This window comes from Corvus cornix, chromosome 12, assembly GCF_000738735.6.
Source record: "Corvus cornix cornix isolate S_Up_H32 chromosome 12, ASM73873v5, whole genome shotgun sequence".
In the NCBI taxonomy this organism is placed as follows: domain Eukaryota; kingdom Metazoa; phylum Chordata; class Aves; order Passeriformes; family Corvidae; genus Corvus; species Corvus cornix.
The window spans coordinates 8,229,912-8,255,741 of record NC_046342.1 but is presented as its reverse complement, the minus strand read 5'-3'; the positions used below and the strand labels follow the sequence as shown (position 1 = coordinate 8,255,741).

At 38.7% G+C, this 25,830-nt stretch overlaps 1 protein-coding gene across 1 annotated transcript in view; it reads left to right on the top strand.

Moving 5' to 3' along the window:
• The first annotated feature begins 230 nt into the window (after positions 1-230).
• Positions 231-25,830, top strand: part of IL17RD (interleukin 17 receptor D) — a 40,518-nt gene continuing 14,918 nt past the window's right edge. Inside the window, exons 1-2 of the mRNA XM_039559136.1 lie at positions 231-415; positions 23,907-23,964. The gene's annotated coding sequence lies outside the window, so the exon portion shown is untranslated. The remainder of the gene's footprint in view (positions 416-23,906; positions 23,965-25,830) is intronic.

Below are 25,830 nucleotides of genomic sequence, written 5' to 3'. Positions count from 1 at the left end.
CTGTCCCAGGGAGCGGGGAAGCCCCGCACACTGAGGGCTCCCCGGGAAGGGAAGAGTGCAAAGCAAAGCAGCCGGAGGGGGTCCCGCTCCCTCCCATTGTTGCCGCTTGCCAGGACTGGAGCGGGGCGGGGGCGGCGGGGCCGGGGCTCGGGCGAACCCCCCGCCCCCGGGCCGGGCGCGCATGCACACACAGCCGCACCGTCAGACACCCGGACACACCGACACGCACCGGGCGGCAGCGCTGCCGCCCCGCCCCGCCGCCCGCGCCGGGCTCGCTGCGGACCATGGCACCGGGGCTGCAGCTCGGCTCCTTGCTCCTCGCCCTCGCCGCCTGTCTCGGCGGTCCCCGGCTCGCTGCGGCCGCCGGAGCAGCCGGCGGCAGGAGGGCCCTGCGGCCGATGCGTGCGCAGGGAGGGTGAGTAGAGCGGAGCGGTGCTGCCGGCTCCCCGCGCCGGCAGCCGCGGCGGGGAAGGGGCTTTGGCGAGGCGCGGGGAGATGCGCGGAGTTCCGCGAGTTCCGCAGCCGCGGGGCTCGGGCGCTGTCCCGCGGTCGGGAGAGCCGCGCGGAGCTGGGGCGCTGCTCCGGAGGGAGGGAGCGGCTGCCCTGGAGACACTTCTGCAGCAAATAACGCTGCCCCGGGGCTCTGCATCTGGAAGTTAATTGCGGGCGGGAGAGAGGGTGGCATTTCCCGGCGAGGGATATTTATTGGTTTCTCGCCGAGGGGGGAGGCAGCTCGTAGCCGGCGGGTGTGAAGAAGTCACTCAACAGGTCCTTTACCACCAGCGCTTTCCACTTCCCCGAGCCGACCTGGATAAAAGCGATCGCTGGGGCTTTGTTATTTTAATGATTCGAGGCCGGTTTGGGGTCTTAGCTCCGGGCCTGATCATTATACAGAGGATGTAGGAAATTTACGGGAGGGGGAAGGGGGAGGAAGGTGATAAACGTTTTGTTACTGGTCTTTGCCTTTTGTTCCCGTTTCTGGTGTGTTTTGCTGTCAGACTTTTCTCGATTGCTTTTTTTTTTTTTTTTTTTAATACGTTTTTAGTAACTTTTGAGTTGTATGATTTGGTTTGTTCCTGTGCTGTCTCCCGATGTCTGGTTACAGGTTTAGTTGAAGCGTGGTGATCCGGGAACACTGGAGGGAACACAACTGACTTTCATTGCTTTTCCTTTTTGTTAGACTGTCACTAAGGATTTTCCTGGTTTCAGATCAGATCCTTTGAGAACGTTGCTGCAACACACAGTTCAGAAGTTTGTAGGGCATAGTTTAGAAAGGCGAAGGCATGGGGAAATGTGTAAAAGAAGTGTGGAAAAACAAACTTCAAACCCTGGTAAAGCTTAGGATCTAAATCTTTGTGTTGGATGGAACAGTTGTAGGTTTAGACTTCCCTATAAGGTCTTTTTAACAGAATTAGCAATAAAATGTTTTGGCTGAGTACGTCTATTGTGTGTTTCACCAGGCATGGGTAGACTCATAACACCATTGTATATTTGTGTCAAGTTTTGCACCTTCTATTAAGTAAATTATCACTGTTACAAGTCATAGTACGTGAGTTGTAATGCACTTGAATTAATGTATATTGACGTTTATAGAAATATGCAGATGCGCTTTGTTCTGGATTTTTTTGCTTACATAATTAATATCGTTGTGTGTGTTAAACAGGAATGTACCACAATATAATTCTTTTAATATAACGATTTTGACTGGCTTTTAGATCAGCAAACTTAACACTCTCTCCAATTAGCGTAACCCCCTCCCCTTTGTCTTTATTGCTCACAACTAACGTACCATTTTAGCTAATAAAGTATTTGTACTCGTTTCTGGTTTTATTGTATTTTCCGCTTCAAGTTCAGACTTCCCTATCCAGTTTATTAGATACCTTGTCTGACTGTGTAGTTATAATTTTGTAGTCTGATTTTGTAATACCACCCTTGCACATGATTGCCTCCATACTGCAGGCAGGGCAGCACTTATTAGAGTAATGACTGCAGGATGGTACCCATTGTCTCAGTTATGTGGTATTTATCTTGGACTGCATGTAAGTTTTGAGTAGACTTGACATACTATTAAATGACTGATGGCCCCTCTAACACATTGTCTGCTCTGGAGCAGGGCTGCCTTTGAAGTAGTACCCTGTAGGAAGTAAAGAGACTATTTGCTCTATTAAAATTCCTTGGTATTTCCTCTGTTTAACCGCAGGCCACTTCCCCTCTGCCACTCTAAACACTGCAGGGACACTGACTGATTGAAAAGACACAAGCCCTAAGTAATTGTATCCTATTCAAATAGTTATTCTTATTGCAGGTTATTTATAAGTAGTGTCTAATTAATGTATGTTAAGGGCATGAATAAATCTTAACATTTTATATAGAGAAAGTAAAAACGTCTAGTTTGCATTAAATGAAGTGGTTGACTTGAGGTAATTCTCAAGGGCATAAATAATCTAAAAATATGTCATTTAAATTTTGATGGTTGTTCAAGGAGAAATAAAATGTAGCTAGCTGGGTTTACGTGCATTTAGGTACATTCACGCTGGGTATTTTCCTTTGTTAAAATTGTAAATGTGTGGTGCATTTCCCTGTGGTGAATCTTTCTTTTATCATCTGAGTGTTGTTTTTGAGAATCTTGTGTTCCATATTTCTCCATACACACACAGGTGATATAGATACATGCACAAGTAATGCACAGGTTTCTTTCACTGTACAAAATACAGTTTTAAGTGTGCTCAATATTTTGTAGCAGTAAAAAACTGACTGAATGAGAACATGTTACTGGACTATGGTTAAACGAATGTGATGTGGAAGTATTTTTTGGCTTTATTCATAGCTCCTGAAATTATTAATACCTAACGTTTCCAAAACTATAAACTAAATCACATTCTAGATGTGATTTTTTGTTCGGTTTTTTTTTTTACAACTTCCATCACAAAATACATTTATAACCCATATTATTCATCTTCTCTGGCAATACACTGGCATTTGTTTTGCAGACTCAACAAGATGAGTAACTTAACATTACTGTGGCTAAGAATTGTCAGATTTCAATGGGTTCAGGATTGTAGAATTTGGATTGACTTTGCTTGGTGTAGGATTTCTTTCATTGATGTTTAAAAGAAATCTTGATGTATTCCAACACTTAATATTATTTCAGATTAGGGTAGATGTTTGCTTAAAGTAGAATAGTATTGCAAAGTAGTTTTCCATATGGATGATCTTAGTACCTTGTATATATACCTTTATCCAGAAAAAAGTAGTTCAGAGAGGGGCCTCTTTTAATCTAGAATAAGTGTGTCCACATGGGGAGCTCTTCTGGAAAAGTAGTCTCTGAATTTTTCTCGTGCTGTAAACAAGCCACGAGGTGCACAGAGAAGACAGACTTGCGATCTGAGGATGATTTGAATATATTTCAGATTCATTTATTCGGTGTTAAACACATGAGCAACTTTACTCTCAACTTGTTTTGTGGATTCTAATGTGACTACACACATGAGTAATTATTTTCATATGTTTAATTCCTCTGAAGTTCCTGGCACTGAACTGTGTTCAGTATAAAGCTTAAATTTAATGTGACTGTATGATGAGGAAGAATAAATAATCCAGCATTTTACCAACCCTCCCTTCCTTGTTAGCAGAGTTGTGCCTTCCCTTGCTCTGCTAAGCAAAGCTTCTCAGACAGACTAGGGGCTCTGTTCCCGTGCATTCTCCCTGAAATTCCCTGTGTCCCCTTCTGTGCTCTCTGTGTAAGGAACTTTCTATTTCCTTTTCACTTCAGAGCAGAGACTGAAGATTTCCTACTGTTCCACTATTGGGAGCTCTGCCTGCCTCATTATTCTTTAGGCTCATGCTGTTGTGTCCCTACATTTTGTCTCCTCAAGCATCCCAAAGTAGACTCATACTTCTCCACAGTTAGGAATCTGCCAGACACAGAGTTAAGTCATATGGAAGTACTTTTCCCAGTTAAGTACATGTTTTGGGAACTTTATTTTGGAGGAAAAACACCCTATAAAATGGTAAGAAATTACCAAAGTTTAAATTTGTCCCTTCTATTTAATGTTATTTTCTAACAGTTAAAAAACCCAGATTTTCTCTTGCAGAGTATTTAAAAATTTTGAAAGGTATTAGGCAGAAGACAGACCTAAGATGGAGCATGGTGGAAGGTGTTAATGTTTGCTGTGAGGGAGTTGTTTAATCTGTAGACAGTTCCAGAGCTGCTTTACTGCTCTGCACACCAGATGCCAGCAGTTCCATATCTGCTATTTTTTGGGAATTTATAGAATCAATAGATCTCTCTGTGGCATCCAGAACAATGTGGTAGCGTTTCAGGATTGATGAGATGTGTCACTTAAAGCTTCGTGTGTTCTGTGGTTAGATAAAATGCAAGATGTTGAGTGCAAGGCTTTGCAGGCATGGTCAGTCATGCAGGTAGGCATCTGTATGACTTTTGTTCAGCTTAGAATTTGACTTCAGGGTCCCTCCAGGGTTTGTTTTTGGTTTTTTTTTGAATTTCATTTATTGAGTAATGTAGCAGAGAATGACAACCCATTTCTACTCTAGTGTCAAAAAGTGTTGATGGCAATCTGCCTGTTTAAATAAATTTAAAAATGCATGAAGTAGCCTAAACATGTTAGTGTTTAAAGTAGCAGATCACCGTTTCCTCAGGAACTGCGAGGCTGAGCAGTTTAATGCTGTGTTTTCAGAATGAGCATTTAAAAACATGACCTAGAGGAAAAAAAATATGGCAACATATGTTTATGTAATTGAAACTAACTCTCAGTATTAACAACGAAATTGTGTATTTCCTTATGTGTTTGCATGAAACTGGGAAATTTGAATATGATGGGAATTCATCAGCTGCTGACTTAACAGGGTTTCTGCAGTTGAAGTTGCTTGGGACTGTTACGGATTTAATTGAGTTCCTCTCTAGAACATGTCCCTTACTTTAGATGTTGAACTCCACTCCCTGCCTTATTGCCCTCAAAATCTGCTTTTGAGTAAGTACTAGTGTAGAAACTGCTGTATCAGACTTAATTTAAAATCTTGAGACATTTATTTAAGAACAAATTCTCCTTTAATAGATTAATACTGTATAGTCCACTGGTGAAAGAATGTTAAGTTGTCACGATTAGATTATACTAGCTTTTCTTTAGTTAATTATTTGGTAATGTTAATGTAACATGGATGTTACTTAATTAAAACTGCAACATTTAAAGGGTGTGTAATAAGGACCAGCTGTCTTTTCCAACAGATCAGTCTAAAGATGATGAAACAAAGCTTTGATGTGAACTTGCCTGCTTAATTATGCTCAAAGGCTGAATTTTACCCATAAATTTAGCATGTGTTTTTAGAAGCAAACAAGAGGAGTGTGAAGTATTACTGCAGAACTGCTAAGCTTGAATGCCATTTTTAGTTTTTAAAAGTAAATATTTTTTCAAGTATATTGCTTTGGTTTTATATATACTGCTACCATTATAATGAGGTGTATTTGAAATACATTTTTCTAGAAGTTGAGGTTAGTGCTGATGTTCCTATTGTTGTTTTTACATTTAAAAAGGAATGTTATGCATTAATACATCATACCTGGGAAAAACCACATAAAAGTAGTATGAGTTACATGAATGCTTATTTTTTATATCCTTATCTCTATATTAATTATAGCAAAGGATTGAATGAAAGTGTAAGTTACAATAACTTAAAATAATCAACAGATCAGTACATCTGAAGTACTTAATTTTAGATTATGGTAATGTGAGACTTTATTTAAGGGTCAAAATTTAAGTGCAAACTTGAAAAAGGATTTTACCCTTTCATGCATATAGTATTTTGTAATTGTTTCACCGTCCTATTTGTCCTCTCCAGCTCTCCTCAACAGGAGTGGCACATCCTGGTACCCAATATTTCGATGTGATTTTATCATAAAGACTTTGACCAGATGTATTCTTGGTAAAGTAGTGAATACAGGATTATGCCAGTAATGGACAGGCTCATTGCAGTATTCATACAGCAGAAACACAGGTATTACCACTCTGGTTAACCAAAATTCTGCCAGCCAAACCAGGGTATAAATGTGTATTTTAACACACTTCAAACTATTTCACTTAGTAAACTGTACTTTCAGCATCATGTCTAAGACATCATTTCTGGATTTTAAAGGTACAAGTGGCAGCATTGTTCTCCTCCTCTCACCTCTCACCTCTGTATGGTAGATTCCAAGAGTGTGAGGAAAATCAAGTGTGCAGGTAGGGATTTGTTCTCCCAAAGTTTGATTTGATTATTAAAAATAATTAAGGCTTGGGTTAGAGTTTTATCAGGCATCAGCACATGTTCCAGGAGATACTGTATTCTCTGGAATTCTCTCACTTGGAAGCTGGTACAATATTATGTCACTACAAGAATTGTTCCAGACATCCTATTTTTATTATTCCTCCTTGGGCTGTTATTCAGCAAGAGAGTAAATCTGCTTTTGGGGCACATCATTCATACTCCAGTGTGCCCAAATAAATGTGAGGGGTGGCTTTGTCCTAGGAGATTTCATGCTACATCAGGTGTCGCACCTGAAAGCATAAACTCTTGAGATGTGCATTCTGGTTGATTCAGGAGAACCAGAGTTGTGTGTCTGTGACTAACCTGAATCCAATTTGCACCTCTTGGTGATCTGTTGGCACACAGAGGTGCCTGTCAAGTGCTGCCCTCTGTGTTGACTGATTGACCTTTTGCTGGCAGCATGGAGTGAGCGAGCCCGCAGCTCTCCCAGACCTCCTCCTTTCCCTGGACACGTTGCAGAGCTGCAGCAGTGCCGAGGGCAGTGCGGGCACTTGGAGGGCAGCACTGCTGGAATCTGTTCTTCTGGTTTCTCCAGCCTTTGTATTCAGAGGATCTCACACTGAAAGTAGGAGCTCCTTCTGTGCTGAGCCCTGGGTTCCCAGGAACAATAAGAGATTGTTCTGGAGCGTGTGGAGTTCAAAGGGCCCCAACTCAAAGTTTGTATCGGGACATGAGTTGCTGTGAACGGTGGGTATTACACCAACAACTGGACAACATCAATCAGATCTTGAGGCTGCTGTCTGAAGGACATGATAGGCCTGCAGATCTGCTTGGAGCTGCACATTCTGGGCTTTAAGGTTTCCAAATGATTGATTTGTAATGATCTATCCATATGATCCTTTATCTCACAAAATTGGGTGTAATAACCATTTCTATACCCCCTGTTATATGGCCCTGCTGGATTTTCCTCATGGTTGGTGGGCAGACTTGGATTTTAATTTCTGACCTTGCCTATGTTCTTCACTCTTATATCAGTGGGAGGGACTAGGTATTTCTGATCTTACTTCTGACTACATTCAAATCCAACCAAGCAATCAATGACTTCCCTGACTTTTTTTGTATACGACTGTGGGAAAATTCCTGGTTGGCTGGCTATGAATTAATGAAAATCCTTAGAATGCTTCACTAATGATAGCTCCTGTGGCTTTAAAAATGCTATTCCCTTTTTTAATTTGAGGGAGGTCACAGAGGTTTACAGAAACTAAGAAAAGAAAACTTAACATCTGGTTGTGCTCTGTAGATGACTGCTTTTGTGTGAAGAAAAGTTATGGTGTTGCCTCAGCATCAAACACATTCAAGGTGATCCTTTCTAAGAACTCTTTGCAAGGGCCCTCTTTGCTCAAACTGTGTTTTCTAATTAACTTTGCTTTGTATTTTCAAATGGGGGATTTTAGTTCTCCATGGGAATCTCAAACTCGTATTGTTGCTTAAAGTTCACCCTACCTTTATAAAATAAACTTATTTTCCTGAGTTTTGTAATTATAGCATAAAAATATTTCCATATGTTTTCTAATACTTTCATCTAAAAGTTAAGGAACTCCAAGAGGATCTCCAGGCTGCTGGGTTGAATTCTGGTATTCATGAAAGAAGATTTGTTCTGTGTTTGCTTATCTATAATGAAGTTTAGTTTCAGCTATTTGTATGTAAAATACTGAAGAGTAATCTGATTTGTGAAAGTCCCCTTTTTAAAACCTTCATTTTACAGGCTGGAAGAGAATGATTTTTTTTTTTTTTTTTTTTCCCCCAAATAAAATTATATGTGAAGTTAGTTTAGCTCATAGAAAAGCATAATATGAGAATGTTTAGGTCCAAACAGTTAATCTTTGAAATTGTTAAAATTGTAAGTTATCAGCTGCTCAGTTAAACATATGTAATTCCAGGTGTGACTGGCCTGGAATCAGAAAGCATTAAAAAATACAACTTAAAATAGTCACAATATCTTTTTTTATTATACAGTGATTTAAGCAAACTCCAAACAGGCCTCTGTCATCTGCTTGTACAGACAGCTCCCCAGTCTGTTTTCCTTTCAAACATGGAAAACTAAGGGATTTGTTTCTGGTTTTATTGGGCTGTTTTGTTTAAAGAGCTAAAACCCTACCTGTTAAAATCAGTGGCAACACTTTGACTTCCATTTTGATGTGATTTTCTTTCATACTTGAAGTGGCGTGATGCTGTGTGATTGCCCAGCCCTGAGCTGCTGGGACTGACTTCATGCAAGAGCTGGGGAGTACAAGCCTCTCTCCTCTGGCTGCTTTTTTGTGTTTATGGGGATGTTCCTACCTGCTGAAGGAGATCACAAGTTCACCGTGCACATCCCTTCCCCAGTGCATCCCATGTGGGGAGGGTTTGGGTGATGATCTCAGCAGGGGCAGTGCTGCTCAGAGCCACCCTAATGTGGAGCCAGCGAGCTCAACAGCAGGAGCAGGACTGGGGGGCCCGGCTGACCCAGAGCAGTGGCTGGCAGGGCAATTTCTGCTGCTTAGGCTTTGTTGATAATTGCTGTCTACAGTCGTAGTGTTGCATTGGTGTATCCTGGAACAACCCATGTGGTGTGTTCTTGCAGAGTTGGGAGCGCACTGTAAAGTTGTATCTTTGTTTATCCCACAGGAATAACTTCCTTGATTCCAACCTTAATGATTCTGTGATTTTTTTTTTCTCCCCCCTCAAGTGTACCAGAGCACCTTTGGTTATGGCTGCCCAGCCAATGAAAATTCCATTCATTTCCTCTGTCTGAGCTATTGAGGTGCCAGTCTGTATCTTGTCTCACAGCCCTTGTAAAGCCTGCCTGCACTGCTTCCTATTCCTGCAGTTTCTATGGGAATCAGTTTTATCTTCCTGTCCGGGCTTGCCCCAGTTGCAGGCAGTAGTAACAAAATGAGGACAGAAGTTGAAACTCGCAACTTGTGCAATTTATGCTGAGCATAAAGAGTGCTCTGTCTGGATGAACTTTGAATATGGTGTGGGAAGGGGACATTGCTGAATTGCAAACCTTTTTGGCAAAGCTTTCAAGCTTGTGCTGGACTTGCCCTTGAAGTTTGAGAGATATGGGGTATAAATGAGTGATTTAAGCTTCACCCTAGAAGTGTGAGAAGATCCTTAGAAGCTCGGAGTGGGATTCTGAAAAAGGATGGAGTGCCCTAACTCCTATTAACTTTCAATGGGATTTGTTCTCTTTTGTGGCTCAGGGGTGTAGTTATGTTTTATATTGACTCAGCAGTGAAGCTGGTTAGTGAAATTCTCACTCCCATCTGTTTCCTCCCACTTTGGTGTTGGTGTTTGCCCTTCCCTCCTCACCTGCTTTAGTGCACCTATTTGTGAGCTGCAATGTAAATTGCATTATTAAAGCAATTTGAATTGAAAGTATCCCTACTTTTTTTGTTTTGTTTTTTCACAACTGGAGTAATTTCAGTGACATGGAGAAAATGAAGCCCCCATGCAGTTATATTAAGTATATGTTCAGAATTGGTGAACTACAGCGTGGAGGCGGAGGAACTGGACAGGGGAGTCAGGAAATCCCCAAGCTAATTTTGTGATTAGGCCCAGTGTTCCATGTAACTATTCAGATGCTTTTAAAATTCCCACCCTTGAATTGTGTTAATTTAGATAACTTTTTAAAAGGTGTCTCACCAAAAGAGGTTGAGGTTAGTATAATGAGCATATAAAGTATTGAAGATTTTTCATGTGAGCATTTTTTAACAGTGAGTTTTTCACAAGAAAGAAGATGATAATGTTTCAGAAATCACTTCAGCATCTGTTGAAATGCAGCCAAGTCCGTGGTGGAATACAGAGCTCACGGTAACGCTATACAACCCTTCCTGCCAGGAAATGAAGAGTGGTGTATTCGTTTGTAACCCAAGGGGGGCACTTCACCATCCAGCCTATAGTTTGTGAATGGAATTTGGACAGATTACCACTAAAATTACAGAATGACCCAGTGGGGGTCTTATTAACTCTCTCCATTTCTTATCTTGCTCTGAAGACAGTGTCTCTTATTAATACAGTATCTATGAGCAAATTTGTGTAGTTAGGGAGTACAGTTAAGGATTATTCCCCATTATAAGGAGCTTTCATTCTGTTTACTCTGTCAAAATTTTATCTGAGGTATCCTGGTACTGCTTCACAAAGCAAGTGTTAACAGACCCAAAAGGAGAAAGGGTCAGATATATAGCCCAATCCTTTTTTTGTGAAAGAATATCTAAGGTTTTGCTTTTTCTGTTGTTGACTACAAAAAGTTTAGCTAAGATGCTAAGATACTTTTCAAAGAACCAGTAAAATTGTCTGTTGCATAGTTAAAACTTTGCTTTATTGTTTAATTCGCTGTTTTGAGCAAATTATGTTCCTGGTGTTTAATGATTAGCTTAGTTTACCTTCTGACAGGAGTAATAGGTTAACTACGAAAAGAGTTAAAATAAGAAACAAAAAGAAAAAACAAACACCTAACTCAGCCAGACCCTTAACAGGTGAAAAGTTATTTTTCCATGCTTTTTCACAACATCAAAGGAAACAAAACCTTTATCTTTTATTCATTAGTTAGGAATAATGCAAGTTGGGGTAGCTTAGGTTTCTCCATATAGCTGCATTTGTAAGAGTAATTCACTAATCATGCCATTCACTTTTGGGGTTCATTTTCATTAAGGACTGCTGGCTGTGAAATGTCATGCAGAGGTTTGAAAATGGGACATTCATCTCTCTAAAGAATGAGCTGCAATGACAGAAGTTTCTTTTTATTACCTTCTGGCAGTAAATGTAGGCATCAAAGCCCCAAAGTGCTAGAATAACACCCAATGTTGCCTAAGAATGCTGGTAGCTGTGGATGATGATTGCTCAGGGTAACCACATTGCATTTGGTTTACATGTTTTAGTTATTGTTTGTTATATTCCATTCAACCAGTGAAGCTCCAGTATGCAAACTCCAGTAGTTTATCTATGTGCTTGTCTGTGGCAAGCTGACTTGGAGTTATAGGTGTGATTCCTCCCTCTCCTCCCACTGTGGTTAGGTTTTACTGCAACGAAAAAACCACTTGTTTCCATGTTTACATTTTACAATTATGTCCAATAAGTGTTCCTGTTATAAGTTATCATTTCTACTGGAAGTGAAACTTGATGATCTTTGGATCTACTTCTCGATTTACTACAATAACGTGATTGTATTTTATGTTTTCCTGTTCAATGTTTTCAGATGAGCTGTATGTGTGTTAAATTTAATGTTGATAGAAAGAAGTCAAGTGAAAGTTTGAGAGAAACACAGGTTCAATTTAACTTTTTAATCTGTATTTCACTGCTGTCTTAAAACTTACATTGCATTCTGCTTCTTAAATGAGTGCTAGAAGACAACTTGTTCATTGTCATTCTGTAAAGAGACTTTATTTCTTAGAAGTGATTCCTTCCTGCAGAAAAAGATCAGTTAGTGTGCATGGATCTTTAAAAATAAGAGGTTAAACAATTAGTGTAAATGCTTTTTCAAGTATTTTTAAATTCAGATGAAATTTTGTCATAATTTGATCAAAGTCACATAACCTGTGGCTCTGTTTTTGTTACACATGCTGATGGTCTGTGGATAACATTACATTTTTTCAGCATGAAACTGAACACTTCAAATCCCTAAAGCAGGCTCAAATTTATGGTTAATAAAAGAATTTATTGTATTGGATGTCATCTGTTATATCACTCTGGGAACAGAAACTGGCAGTGAGTGGACAGGAAATATTTCCATTTCAAATTGCTTCAGTCTATGGTCTATGGTGAAAGTGTCTGATTTCAGAAAAATCACTGTGAATATCCATGTAATAGAAGTATTTAAGAGGAGTATAAGCTTTTTCCAATATGTTTTTTTGCTTTATAGTATTTTGTGTGAAGATACTGCTTAGTAATGTCACATATTTTCTTTATTTCAGTCTTGATGCCTAACCTTTTCAAGGCAGAAGGAACAGTAGGAATGTATTTTCAGGTATATTCAGGGACCTCTACGTGCCAAGTAAGCAACAATTTGATGAGTTGCTGTGCAGTGGCCAAATTGCTTCAACGTCTCCGAGCTTTGTGTTTGTAATTGGCTGGGTTTTTAAGAGTGTGAATTCCTGTGTGTTGGTTGGGTTCTTCCAGCTCAGTGCATTTCTTCAGGTTGTCTCCTCTTCAAATGTATTATAAGGTGTGAGATCCATGGATTGTAACTTTATTAATGGAAACTTCAAGCAGTCAGGTTGGCATTTTGGTGTGTTTTTCATGTGTTAAGTAGTACTTAAACAGCTCTACGTTTAAAAGTATTTGAAGTGTTTCAAATAACTGTGCATTTTAAATGGACATGTTTGTCCAGGGAACATGAAAACCAGCAGAAAAAAAAGATTTAAATTTTTATCTTTATCATGTATTAACATCCTGAAATACTCAACTGTACATCAAGTAAACTATTCAGGTGTGTGGAATTTTTTTCAGCTTTGCAGGAACACAGAATAGGAAACAAGCCTTAATAGCATCAGGATTTATTACTTAATTTGGACAGTTTGGAAGAGTTTTATTATCTGATATGTAGGCTAAAAAATAATTAATTAAATATGTATGCAAAACCAAAGCACTCCTTCCTTTTAAACACAAGAAAAGTTTAATCTAAGGATTCATTGTGAAACCTGTTAGTTACTGTGAGTATCATTGAAGGGCGTGAACTGAAACCTGCCTCTCCTTATGCTGTGTGCTGTGTTCATTTGAACAGCTCACGTGCTTGATGTAGGATTCTAAAAGGATTTTTTTTTTATTTCTATGTATTTATAATTTTAGTGAGATGGGCAAAATTACAGTTTAGGGATACCCTCCTTTCAGGTTCCTCTGACTTGTGAGGACAGTGTGGAATGAGTCTGGATCTTATTGGTGCTGCTTGTGTGGAAACCAGAGGTATTTATTTAGTGCAGCACAGCAGGGGTATTTTTCCTGAGGCTAAATGGACTTTGTACCTTTCCTGCATCTTGTCAGAGTAGGCCATGACAGAACAGGTCCATATGCCAAGCCTGCATGTGCACCTCAGGCATTTGATTTTAGGGTTCCTGTAATTCTTCCCACTGGATGATTTCCTATTATTATTATTCATTAGTGAGTATTGATATTTATAATTTCAAAAAATCTGATTTGACTGAAAAATTAAATGTTCTCAAGATACAGATGTTCTTTGCCGTGGGTTTGTGGGAGTTTTTGGTTTGGTTTGGTTTTTTAGTCATACATCAATTTTAACCAGTAATACAAGAACAAAAAGTGTTCCAAGGTTCTAGAGAAAGATTTAGAACGAAAATCTCACAAGAGCTTAAATAGTAGTTAATCAAGTGGCACTAATGAAGTAATTTAAAGCCCAAGCAGGCTGTGGTACAGGTTGTGGCAGTGTTTTAGCAGCTATCACATTTCATGTCAAGTGCTGTATTAATTAGCATGAAAAGGGCAGTGGGAACTGGCCATGTACTGTACAGATAGGATGTGCAACCTTTGCTTTGGCCGCCTTTCAAAAGCACTTAACATGAAATATTTAGGAAAAATGCATCTCTTAAAGTGTTCAGCTTGATCAAGTGTGTTATAAAGTGTGATATCCATAGGGTGTGATTTTCATTCGTGGAAACTGAATGCAGTCAGACTGGAGTTTCAGTACCATTTCAAACCTTAAATCTCTCTTTTAAATATTGTATCTAGGTTCCCTTTTTAAGTAGTTAAATACTGCATGGGACTTGATAGCACAGAATGCCTAAAGAGTTTGCCAGTACAGAAATACTTAACACACATTTATTTCCCTGGGTTTTTTTTCCAACACTAAAATTTAGCAATGCTTAATGCTTTTTGAATCCAAGTACTGAAGATAGATGAGCACACAGGAAAATTGGAATGTATTCTGTCTTCTCTTCATCCTTCTTTTCATTGTGAAAAGCCTCAACAATCCTGATGGCAGAAACTATTCTGTGTAAAGAAGGGGTTGAATCATGAGGTGAACTTCATTCGAGGTTGGCAGTTCTCAGAAACATTCTCAGGAATGTTTCCTCAGAAAACTATGTTTTGGATGCTTTTGTTTTGTTGTGTTCAAATTCCTGGTGTTGATTATTTGGTGCAGCTTTTCCTACTTGTCTGTAAGTGGGGAACCTCCAGTTTGCCTGCAGAGACGTGCTGGTGTAGTTGGAGTATTTTACTACTACTTCTTCCAAGTATCTTTCAGGTGAGCAAGAAGTGTTTGTGCAGCTTTGTTTATGTTTCTGACACTTCCAAATGGAGTTTTTTTGGCTGCAGATATGATGGCTGTACTCCATAGAGGGTAACCAGGGGTGTATAAATTCCCTGGCAGCCAAAGCTTTCAATCTGCAGCCACCAGATGTATCTGCCTGTGTCTCTGAAGTTCAGCCATGTGGATCATCAGTACACAGCAAGCACTGGACCTTCTAATCCTCTCTCTTGAATGCATTACTGCTTAAGCTGTGGAGTAATTGTCATCTCCTCTGTGGACCTGGACTAGACAGAGGCTTTGAGAAGGAATTATTTCCTAAAAGTGCATAGTTCAGCAGTAAGAATCTCACATGGCAGAGATTTTGGGGATGTGGGAGTAACAAAGTGCAGCAGCAAAGGAACCAAAGCCTGTCCCTATAACACAGCTGAAGGAAGGGCAGCACAACTGAGGCTTGAGTCTGCCTGCAGGAAGCGGCTTCTGCAGCTTGTCCATTAACTGAGGGAAGGGAAGAAAGGGAGGAGTACTTGATTTCTTCCTAGGAGCGGATTTGTAGGGAAAGGTAATTGATTTTATTAGCACAGTTGATGTACAAGAACATTTACTTCTAACCAAAAAGTATTTTTAGTCATTGTGTTTGACATAATGGCCCCTCCATTTTTATGGCTTGTTTTTTTCTACTCACCCACAGTAAAAAAGTCTGGAACAGTCATCATGCTGGTGTGTTCTGGAACTGCAGCAATCTGCCCCTCACTTCTGATGAGCAGATTGTATAACATCTGTGTATGGAATAAATGTGGCACTTCTTGTGTCCCTCCTGCTGGTGAACTTAGTGCCAAAGGCGCCTTTTCATTCCAGCTGAGTAGATGCCTATCACATTTCAAGTCCTGGCTTCTCGTTGCCCAAGGCTTTTTAAGTTCTGTAGCTCACAAGGATGGGAACTTTGGGAGGAGATGCTTGTGTTATTTTAAAGAAAGATGGTTTTTTGCTTCATCTCCTGTAAAAATGAGTTTCATGTGAGATATTAAAAATACTATTGGGTGAATGGTGAATGATTCTTTAAAGCTAGAATGTGGGGGGTTGGCAAATAAATCATTGGTTATTTCTGGACTAGAACCATACTGCTTATGAATTCAGTTTTAAATTCTCATGGATGAGTGTGTGTTTCTAAACAATTGTGTGTTTCTAAATCCCTAAGAATAGGTTTTTATGTCCAAAATAATTGTGTTATTTCAAAGGGAGGGATTAAGATGGAAGAATCCCAAATCCTGTCTACTTTAAAAGTTTTATGAGTTCTGTGGTACTTTAATCAGTGCAGTTACTGCTAAATTACCTTGCCACCATATCCTCCTGAGCCAAGGCTTTGGTCTATTTATATGTTGGTCCTACAAAACCAATGTACATTAATATTCTTTGCAGTCAAGGTCTCTTGTGAATATGTAATACTTTCTGTAGTTGTGCCTGTATGTTTCATTCATGTCAGTAAGAATTAAAGGGAACTTTCTAAGAATATGCATATTTTCTGACAGCAAGCTCTTAAAGAATTTCAGTGACTTTCAGATAATACAGGAGAAGGATCTGGGGGGAAGACACTGTCTGAATACACCAAGACAAAATAGATGTGCTATGTCAAGTTTTTCACATTCCAGCCTTCATGTGATGTTCTGCTTTAAAGATTTCCTTGCAAGCAGCTGTTCTTATCATTTTCAGAAGTTACAAATTGGATAAACTCACCCTGTACTGCAAACAGAGTATTTGTAGTCTGCTTACTCTGAGGTTGTTTGCAATAAAAATGTCCAAAATTGCAGTAAATTTCAAATTAGAATTTTTTTTAGGTTAAGCAGTTATGAATAAAGCAGTTAATCCTGATTTGATGACAGTTTCCCACAGAATTTTTAGAGGGATTTTGTGTGTGTGCACTTTGGCATTTTATTGAGAAATGAAGAGTAAAAAACCCACCCTGAATTAGTCATAATTGTGAATTGTGTTCTGGCTGAAGCTTAAAACTGAACCTATGAAGTCAGTGCTAGTTACTTGTACAGGTTTTCTGTTCATTTGGATGAAACCTGAAATCAAACAAAGAGCTTGTGCTGGGAGTTTCCAGATTGAAAGGTAGGAATCTGGCAGCAAAAGATTATTTGGGAGCCATTTATGATTTTGGAAATAAGCTCCTTTAATTGTTTTCCAGGTGCCATTGCATTTGCTCAGCTTTAAAGGCAAAGACTTCCTTTTTGGATCTGTCTTGCTTGCAAATACTTAACTCATTTAGGAGCAGCTGCAAACTTTTATTTGCAAAAAATCTTGAAAGATACAATTTGTAACTCTGAAGTTTTGGGGTTTTTTTCTTTTCCCCTGATGTTCTGTCCTCTGAAAGCCACATCATTTCTCAATGTGATATGCAAAATGAATGAATGAACATACCCATATCTATTATGGACATATTAATATAAATAATATATATCCATTTGATCTCTCATGCTTCAGTCACTTCTTGGAACCTTTTCTTGTTTGTCTTCTAACTGTGTTTGAACATCTTTGTGAGACACAGACTGTTCCTCTCAGCTTATGGCTCTGTGTGCACAGTAAGTGCACAAACAATAAAATGAATGAAAATAGATTGTTTAATTGTTTCGTGGACAGGTTAGTTTAGAAGTGCTTGGGCATAAGCAAAAATCCAGTGCTCATGCAATCATTCCTCTTAAGTGTGAGGAACGCTGTGGGCTTACTGAGGTTGTGGATAACTTCCTACCAGAAGAAGAAAGATATTCTTTGACTGGAATAGTCAGCTTGCTGATTTTACAGTATGCTGTGCAGTATGTTAAGCAATAAAAATCCATTATAGGTTTCATTAATTTCTCCTCCTTTATTTCAGATATGTGTTATTCTGTTTGTTGTTTACAGCGTGAGTCAGTGTTTCTCAAACTAATTTGTCTTGGGTCCCTCTAAAAGCAGCTTTACCATTTGTAGCCCCCTTCCTTCCCAGTTGTAATCACCACTCCTGCACCTGTCTTGGCATTGCTTTTTCTTCCCCTTCCCAAACACCTCGTCTTTTCTCGGAATTCTCCTGCCAGGGGTCATGTCCCACAGTTAAGAGAACACTGCTTTAGCTACAGACTTTTGGCTTTTGTCCAAATATCCTTAGACCAGCACATTTCAGTATTGTTTGTGGGAAATGGGCTTTGTTTGAAAATATTTATTCTGTTTATTTCTGGGGCGTTTTTGTTTGTTTTTAGAATGCTTTTAATTTACCAAACATAATTTGCACAAGAATGTTGGAAAAAAATAAACTGTGTCAATGCAAACAATAGAAAACTTCTTAGGCAAACTTTCAAATTGCATGAGAGAAATCAGAGCTGGTACTGCCCATTCTATGCCACGCTTTGCTGCATTACATTCCTGAGTTTGACTCAGAGATTTAAGATTTTCATGGTGGGTGGTGAACAGTATAGGTTAAACTTGCTTCCTTTGTTGTTAAGTTGTGCCCCTAATAACTGCCTGTTCCTTAAAGAAGCCAATTCACATAATTTCAGTGAACAACTGCCTGGAGCCGTGTTGTGTCTGAAGAGTTGTGCTGCAAATACTTCTTGTAGTGTTTCTCCTTACGATGGTTTCTCAATTCTCTGTCAGACAAACTAATGTGTAAGATAACCTCCCACGCTGCCTTTTGTAAATAGAAGCTAAACCAGGCAGGAGTGGGGCATAATGAAAAGGCATTTTTACTGGTTTGGTTTGCTTGGTTTTCTGTTTTCTTTTGTTCAGATGGGATGTGCTGTGGCTCGTGCTCTTCAGCCAGCATGTTTCACCTCAAAAACTCCCAAATCCATGAAATGAGTATCCATGAATACCTTTCTGGACCACCTCCTTCTCTGGTGGGATTTAAGCCAGCAGCTGTTCAATTCAATATCCTTTCTTGATAGGAGAACCCTGAGAATAACACATCATTGAAGTGGCAGAAGGATTGTTCGGACAAAATGTAATTACAAAATACGGGAAGTCAACCATAAAACCATGGATAATGTCATTGAGATATCTAATGATCACAAAAGGTCAGGACAACTCAAGGGGAGTATGAGTTCCTTGTGTTTGGTTTAGGAAAATAAGTATTAGATGTTACTCTTCCAAGTAAGTTTTATCTCACAGATTCTTACCTAAAATGGCTTTTTTTTGCTACACCTCGATAATAACTCACTTTGCAATATGCTATTATATAATTTAATATCTCACTCTGGGGCATCTACATGGTCCTGGTTTTGAATTTCTTACTTAGAAGGTTTTGACTGTTGGTTAAATCAGTTAGCACATTTTTTAATAAAGGCTAGTATGGATGCTTCATAACGTGTTTCCAAGTCATAGGGCTCAAATTGGGGTAAAAAGCTGTATTCTGGGAGATGGAGAAGGAATATGGTAGATGTGAACATGCCTGACAGTTCTAAAACAAAGGGATGTGTTTTGTGCCTGCCTCTGGTCACCAGACATCTACTCCCTGGAAGGCTGAGCTGTGCTGGGAAAAATCAAAACTTAAAGAATGTTCACATGAAAAAAGGGCCCTTCCAGATCAGAGGAAGGGCCTGATTGATCTACCAGACAACCTAAGGGACAATTGTGTACAAGTGATGTGCTACCACCTGGAGATTGACCACTGAATTTTCACAAGCAGCATGGAAGAAAAACTGGGATCTTTGTACATGACAGGCTGATTGTTGGCAAGGATGTGTTAGGGAAGATCCAGGTAACCAGCTCCAATGACAGGATAATCGGGGATTTTTGGGCCCCTCTCTACAAGAAAAGGGGCTGCAGTGTGTCCGGAGAAGGACAAGGAAGCTGCTGGAGGGGCTGGAGCACAAGTCTGATGAGGAGAAGCTGAGGGCACTGGGGGTGTTTAACCTTTAGAAAAGGTGGCTCAGGGGGGACATTATCACTCTGCAACACCTGAAAGGAGATTGTAGCCAGGTGTGGTCAGTCTCTTCCGCCAGGTAACAGGTCACAGGACCAGAGGAAACAGCCTCAAGTTATGCCAGGGAAGATTCTGTTTGGGTATGAGGGAAAGCTTCTAAACCAGAAGAGTTGTCAGTCATTGGCCCTGGTCAGTGGTGGAGTCACCATCTCTGGAGGTGTTTAAAAGCTGTGTAGTTGTGGCACTGAGGGACACGGGTTAGTGGTGAGTTTGCCAGAGCTGGGTTGGTGGTTGGACTCAGGGATCCAAAAGTATTTTCCAACCTAAATGCTTCTTTTATTCTATGACATTCCTTCATGCTCAAAAGTGATGGTTTTTGTTCCCAGCCAATACATAATTTACAATGAAGAAAAAGCAGTGCTTTGCCTTTCATGTCTCAGGTCAAATTCCAGGTGCTCTGAAGACACATTCAGCTCCTCTGCAGCTGAACCTGTGTGCTCTACAGATGAAACACTAAATAGCCACCAGCAAAAATCCAACCAAAATCTGGTAGCTTCTTGTAAATTATGTTGCTTACATTAGAGCAAACACAAAAGATGTCATCTTAGTAAAAGAAATTAAAACCAGCCTATTTAGAGGAGTCTAGGTTCCTCTTTAAAATATGAAATAGGCACCAAGAAATCTGTTGCTCCTTTAATTAATTCACTTAAATTAAAACTATCTTTTCAGCGTCACTGAGATTTTTCTTTTAAGTGCTATTCCCATAATTTGTGCATGCAATGCAGGAACATATATATATATCAAAAGGTAAATCTGGACAAAATGCATGGTTGCAGTTGTCAGTCACATGAAGTTTATAAGTAATAACAGTACAAACCCATCCACCCAGGGCTTGGAACTCATTCTGCAGTCAATGGAGTACACACAATTTATATAGCAAACATCAACATGGATTATGTATTTTGTTATATTCTCTTAAAAGCAATTCAAAATGCAGGCATCTAAATAATACAGATAATTTATCATTTTACTGATGACTCTAGAAATAGAAAATATTTTTACTTGGTCGAAAGCATCAATAAAGCTTTAAAACAAGAAGAGCAGATGTCAAATATAAAACCCTTGTTTTACTGAGCAATGAGTATGATAAACATTGATTATTCATCTTGATGTTAGAGTTCAAAAACAATTGTCCCTTCAGTTTGCCTCATGGGAGTGTGAAATTAGGACCATGTGTGCATTGATTAACAACGTATGAAAGATGAATCATGATTACTGTTTTGGTCTGCTGCACAAGGCTGTGCTTGAGGGGTAGTGATTTCCTACCTCCTTTACCAGATTTCTGTAATTAGTGCTAGCATCCCTCTGTGTTTCCCAGTATTGATGTTCAAGTGGCTGCCTGACAGTATCTATTCACACACAGAAACTGGCTTTTTGAATGAGAGATTGTTTACTCAAAAGATGAATGTTGGAGTATATTTCAATATTATTTGTAATAAAGATTAGTCATAGAACTATTCTGAAATCACCCATCCATTTCTATCACCAATGCTATCTCTGGCAGGAATTGCCAGATTTAAAAAATAGATGTTTCTTTCAAATATGAAACACTGTATGTTCTAGGTTAAAAAGAAGAAAGGGAAAAGTTCAATAAAAACAAACAGATTTTTCATTTCATTCAATTGTATCTAATTTATGCCTGACAGCAGACATTAGTTAAATTTAACTTTTCTTGGAGGCACAGTTAGTTCCTGTGGTTACAAATTTCATTTAAGCTTTATTTCTGGATATGTAATCCTAACTTTGTTCCTCTCTGGCCTAGTAATTGGTGTTGTCACCAAAAGTTGTCATAAATGCATTTCATTACTGAGCTGTTACTATAAATGAGGGTTGGGTATTAGGAAAATATAAACAAAATTAGAGGTTAACTTCATGTAATAATCTTTGCCTTTTATTAATACTTGTGCTCTTTCATGATGAAAGATGGATGTTTAAATAAAATGAAGTGCCTATACATGCCTGGAACATGCAAACAAGCTGTTTTCCTTCAGGAGATGATGTGTATTGGTCTTACTTAGATCTGTGTTGACTTAAGATATCTTGGGATCTTAATCATTCAGGCTGTTTATATGCATTGAGGAGCAGAATCCAGCATTGATCTCTGTGATTTGAGATGTGTGATGGAAATTCTTCCTGTGCTTGCCCAATGTAGATACAGGATTTGGATTTTAGCTTATCATGTTTTCTGTGGAGTTCTGTGCTTTGAGCTCACATAATGTGAGATTTAATGTGGCTAATGCCTCCTGTGCTCCCCCAGCTTTTTGACAAATAAAGCTGTTTGTAATTTAATATGTGTGCATTTCAACTTGGATTATCTGTCCAAAGATCAGTGGTCTATAGTTCTTCAGAAAAGATATTTTGTCTGTTTTCTTTCCTATTTATTTCTTCTCAGTCCACGTGTATAGAAGTATGTAGACCACAGGGATTTTGTAGACAAAGCTCCAGGACACAAAGACTTGCTTTCTAGTAAAGTTCAGAATAAATTAAATTAAACAAATGTAAATTCAACAAATGCTGGTTAATTAATGATAGAATCACAGACTGGTTTGGGTTGGAAGGAACCTTCCAAGGTCATGTATTTCCAACCTCCCTGCCATGGGCAGGGACAATTAGCTGAGAATGTAGAGCCCTGAGGCTGTAACATTAGTATTTATAGGTTTAAAGATGCTCCAAAAAAGTTCTCCTAGCTATAAGCCATCTAAATAGCACAATTACTTTAATTCAAAACCAAGGGAATGCTTCCTGGAAGAATATATTTTTAAGCTCACAGCAGTAAGTAGTTTAGGGATTAACACTAGAGTTTAGCATGATGAAATTATCTGAGTGTCTTACATGTTTTAACTTACAACTAATACAACAATTATCTAGTTCAGTAGTTGAAGGTGACCCTAATTCTCTCACTAATTACTGCAGCCTTTTTGCACCTTTTCTACACTTGGGAGCAAATATTTGCAACTAGTAAGTCTTATGTGCACAATAAGTTCAGCAGAGTTTGGCTTATGTTATGTCTGTTTTTTGCATCTAAATTATCAATGATTGTGGTATATTTATTTATGCTTCTCCTGTTATATATTCTGTCACCTTAATCCCAGTAGAAATGTAATTAAAGGAAAAGTGTTGCCTTTTTGTTTTCATATAGCATATAAAAATCCTATCTAATGAATTAAAATACGTGTGCTAATTTTCTGTGTAATTTGGTAAAATTTATGTCTCTCAAAACTTCATCTCTAGGACAAAAGGAAGACAAGTATCAATTGATTTGAGGGTTAATCTCCTTTTATAAATATAAAAAGTCAGTAGTTACTTCTTTGAGATTTTTTAAATCAAATAAATCATGTCTTACTTTTGCTATAAGTTAAATGACATTTAATAAAGTTTAGAGAAACAGAAAGTGAGTCATAATAGATCAAGTATTAATGGAAAAGTTACAGCCTGTTTCAGGAAACTTTTTTGTATAACAGCTGGTTCAGTGCCAAGCTGAATCAAACTTAAACAAAGGAAAAGCCACCTAAGAAGAGAGTGAGATTACAAATTTGTAACACTACTATCAAGGTCTGAATTGCTTTAATCCTTTAGGAAGTGCTTTACTTTTTTTTTTTCACTTGACAGCTCCTACCTTGTTTTTCTTTGTCCATACCTGGGTTTGGCTGTGGAGGGACACACAGTGAGTGCTCGGGCATGATCCTGACAACACCTAATTACTGCTGCTTTTTTATACTTTTATCAACTTTTATACTGTTGATTTTTGCTGTTTGCACTGTGACCGTGAACCCAGATACAATTCTGTCTAAATGGGTGGTATTTTTTTAAAGCTGATGGGAAATGTGATGTCATTTGCCTTTCAGGGAATGATATTGTATCATAAGAATCAGTGTTCCAGTTTTCAGCTTTGTGTCTTGTGAGGGTGATGCTACATTCTGCATTTCAAAACAATTTCAGTGCTTTCTGAAGGGGAAGGTACTGCATCTCTGAGGACCAAAGTTCTTTTCTGTAAGTAGAGAAGAGACAGCAGACTCATCAACCTGGATTTCACCCTGGCAGAGCAGTTCTCTGGTTGGTCTTCAGTTTGCAGCATCTGCTTTAATGGTATTTGATAAAAGAAAAGAGTGTCTGAGGTAGCATAATGGATTTCTGTAATGGTGCTCTCTTGGAACTTCTGATACTCCTTTACATGGTTGTGGAGTCCTTTTTGGCTGACATCCTTTTCTCTTGCACCGTTTCCCCTGGAGAACCCAATTTGATTTGTTTTTAAACCCTGATTAAAGGTATGGTTTTTGTACAGACACAATTCACCTAGATGGTGGAAGTTGAGAATATCACATAATTTTCTTCCAAAAATAAGCTTCTGTGATTCCCATCTACTGGGCAGGTCATACTACTTCAACAACTATTTCATGGCTTCATGCAAATACTATATTCAGATTTTCCTTTCTCCTTGTTTTTTTTCTCCAGGGGCTGTCATCAGTCACAAAGAACAATGGACTACTCAACGTCACCTTTAAATATGACAGTAAGTTGAAAATCTGCACTATATTCACAAAAATCAAGGACTCCATCCCAGTTGTCAATATATTGCAACATGTCTCCTAAACTGGCTCTAGGAATGGCATAAGCTCTTCAATATTGACATAATTTTAAAATCTAGAAAATCTGTGTCTGCTGGGTCTGGTAGATCTCCTTCTGTGTTTCACTGATAGTAAAACTATCTAACAATTTGTAGTAGTTTCTCTTTCAGGTTGGCCTACATCATTTGCCCAGTATTTGACTGAACATTATAGAAAATTATTCTGTGTAAAAATGTAGTCACTGAAAGGTTCAGTACACATGAAGACATAGGAAAGGATTCTTTTGAGCTTTATAGAGCTTTTCTCTGATGTGTGATTTTGGGTGAAAATGACATAATGTGTGTCTCGAGGTAGAAAAGGTATACAGGTCATATATTTAAAAAATTGTTGTTGCAAGGATAATATTGAATGTGAATATTGAAGAATATTGAATAGCATCTCTTCATTTAGTTGAATCAGTGAGAACTTTTCATCAGCTACAGTCTTCAAGGCCCAGGCCAGTGGAAAACTGCTGTCTACATTTGCAGTGCAGACAGATGGTTTTAGAGCTGTGGCAGATGTGGTGGGTTTTGCAGCTAAACTGAGAACAAAGTAATCTCTGCCATAGTAACAGTGATAAACAGCTTGCAGCAGTAATACTTCAGACCTCTTCAAACATCTGCTAAATGGCTGTACCTTGTTGCTGGCGGTTATTTTAGATGTTTTGTCATCTTTCTTGTCTAGTTGTCAAAGTAGGACCGCTGACTACATTAAGAATTTATCCTTATGTGGGCAGGTAGTGGCCATCACCAGTATAAACTCAGTGTCCAGTCAAGGTCCTCATTTACATTAAATCAATGTTTTAATGCCAGTGCAAGTCATAGCTGGTTTTTTCTGCCTACCCAAAGAAGTTATTTCAGATGCTGAATGTAGGTAAAGTTTCATCACTGAGAGCATGCCTCAGGAAGCCTAACAATAGTGATTTGTTTCATTCTGGTCATCCTTTTGCTCCTCAATTTTGATGTTAATTTCTGAATTTGCAATCCTTCACTGTGAATTTTTTTTAAATCTAATTTGATCTTAACACTTAAAATGAGCAAAATTTAAGTGTGTCAGATTGTACAAGATGTAGGTGATCACTACAAAAGAAGTATGATTTTGTTTTTTAATCTACATAAAGAAAACTAGGAAATAATACCAGTCAGAACAGAGATCCCCACATTTAGTTAACACAGTGAGTCTCTTTAAATCCCAGTATGTGTCATGTTTTTTCCATTAATTCTGGCACCAGAAACTGTGTTTAACCAATGAGAAGTATTAATTCACAATTGTGCTGGCACTGTGTGCTTCCTGGACAAAGGAGTTATTTGAGTTCTGCAGGACTAGGAAAAGAGTTTGCTGATATGAAGACTAAAGAGCTCACGTGGTATGGAAATACATATTTACCTTTAAAAATAAGCCAGCACAAAAGAGAATTTGGCTTGCTAGCTGTGATTTAGGGGCTTTTATTTTACCACACAGCAACTCTAGCAATCTGTGTTTTATGATGCTAAATTAGTTGGTTAGATTATTTATTCAGGTGAAAAAGAAATGTCTGTTTTTTAGCATGTCACTTGTATTCGAGTAAAAGAAGTGGTTTCCTAAAAAGTGTGATTTTTCCATGCTGTTTTCTTCCTAAAACTGTTGTTCTTTAAAACTGTGAATCAGTGACTTGCAGTCAGACTTCAGGCGTTTGTGCTATATTCCATTTTGGCAAATTGTCATTTGACCATAAAATTCTAGTAACCAGGATCCAAAATCTTGGGCTTGCTATTAATTAGATCCAGACTGAG